The 2,206-nt window shown below is 28.7% G+C and overlaps 1 pseudogene; it reads right to left on the reverse strand.

The window, feature by feature from the left end:
• Nucleotides 1–3: 3 nt before the first annotated feature.
• LOC122532865 lies at nt 4–1,796 on the reverse strand (annotated as a pseudogene).
• Between the last annotated feature and the right edge of the window lie 410 nt (nt 1,797–2,206).

A 2,206-nucleotide genomic window follows, 5' to 3' on the forward strand; every position in this document is an offset into this window, starting at 1 on the left:
GTACAGTAATTTTTGAATTTTCACCGGTATGGCGTACCATGCAGAGTTGTATCTGTCTTGATATGTGTAATGAACTTTATTGGAGTCTTTAATTGGTATCTCTGTTTTATATAAATGAATTAATTACATACATACATATTGTCTGCTAAAGTAGAGCAAGTATCCAGTAGCACCTGGCCAGGTAAGCTGAGTAGTAACAAATGAAACTGACTTGCACCACAGAATACAGCATTTCGCATTGCGACTTCCGGTTTATGTATATTTATAACTGTCTGAAAAAAATGAAATAAAAATTGATTGACTTGTAATTATTTTTAATTTTCATCTATCATCATTTAAAAAGGTATTTTTACTTGTACAGCTGTGGCACTCATGCCCAACATGTTCAATCCAACTTGAATTAAATAACTAATTTGACTGGATTTATCTAGTAGCTTGAAAAATCTTTAAAAATGGAACCGTCAAATTAGTCAAATTATATAATTATTTTTTTTTTTAAGTGAATTCCACCATTAATTAGTAAATACATACCCTACAGCTTCTTTATGCATCAGCATGCAGTTTCGGAATTTTTCATATATGTAATTCTGCGAAATAACTTCATCATTATAATTTTGAGTCGATACCACTTTCTGTATCTGATATCTATGTTTAGAATTAATGACAATGTATACACAAAGATAATTGTCATAATATTTAGTAATGCTTGTTGGAATGACGAATTAATAATAATCTGTGTTTTGCAGAACACTATGATATTTACCCACACACTGTAAATAATCCGCTATTGTGGTGAATTATTAACATGTATAACCAGTCTGCTCCAATTATTGTGAACACAGTAACTGATACCGCCCAAAGTAATTGCAAATATGAATAGAAGAAATAATCATAACCGTCAAAAAATAGATAATTAACTCTAAGTATTTGCTGTCGTGTGCGAGTTTCATTTAATGGATAGATGACGTCTAGGATGGGAGAAATTAACGGAACCAGCAAGTAGAATATCAAAACAGATACTATAGTGTCTGTAAAGAATATAATTGGTAATTTATACAGGAATAATTTTATATAGCAGAAAAAAATGATCTATTATTATGAATATCAAAAATATTAGTAATAAGATTTTTGCTTTTACTTACTGTGATAAAATTGTGCCATTTTGTTGCCTTGTATAACCATTTTTTCCAGAACATGTAATTGACCGCTTAATTTCAATTGATCCCATTGTGTCGCCACCAGATGGAATAATTTGCTAAACTGCAATATAATAATTTTTTATGTTCCTTGTATATTTGAGAATTTCTTGGTATAAAAGAAATTTTACTAACATTTTGCCTATTGAAATGCATATTTAATATCTTAATAAGACCGACCGAAGATGCGATAAAATGTGGTAAACACTCGATAACGCCATCCACGTCTTTCTTACGTAGTGATACGTATAATTCGATTATCTAATGATCGGTAATTGTTTAACAATTCATTACTTGATTATTGACTTATCACGTAATATTTATTTAATCGAGTTATTTAATAAATATATTTCCTAAAAGTGACTGATATATTTCCCTTACCGTTGGAAGAGTGACGCTTACAATACTGGTCGCCACTATAATTACAATCATGCTTCTAGTGCTACTTTTGTCATGTGGATCTTGTCCCAAAAGTTTCATAAATTTGGCAATATTTTTGTAATAAGGAACATGAAATATTTCAGTATAATCGGTTTCCTGAAATACTAGTAATGAGTTCAAGCTTAGACTGATTTCTCGATTCAGATACGTTAAACTTAACTATAAAAATAACATATTATTATCCCGATATATATATATATATATGTATATGTATATATGTACACACATATCTGTAGGAAATTTTTACATTGAAAAGTGTGTGGATATTATATGTAAAAATATGTGCAAAGAACATTCGTAGTTTATTTTATAATGCAAATACTATATCGTATAATATGTAATAGGTAAAAATATTTTCTATCTAGGATTCATCTTTCGAATTCTTCTGAGAAAAATGTAAATTTCTATTGCAATTTGCATGCAACATTCGCTGTGAAATTATTAGTGTACTTAAATTATAGAAAATAATTATAATATAATTATAATTTAATATAAACTTTTTCTCTTACTAGTCATAGCTCGAAGTTTACAGTTCGTAAAATATTTTTAACCAGCGCAACAGTTTTGAA

Source organism: Frieseomelitta varia, unplaced genomic scaffold (assembly GCF_011392965.1).
Source record: "Frieseomelitta varia isolate USP_RPSP 00005682 unplaced genomic scaffold, Fvar_1.2 scaffold_1429, whole genome shotgun sequence".
NCBI lineage: Eukaryota > Metazoa > Arthropoda > Insecta > Hymenoptera > Apidae > Frieseomelitta > Frieseomelitta varia.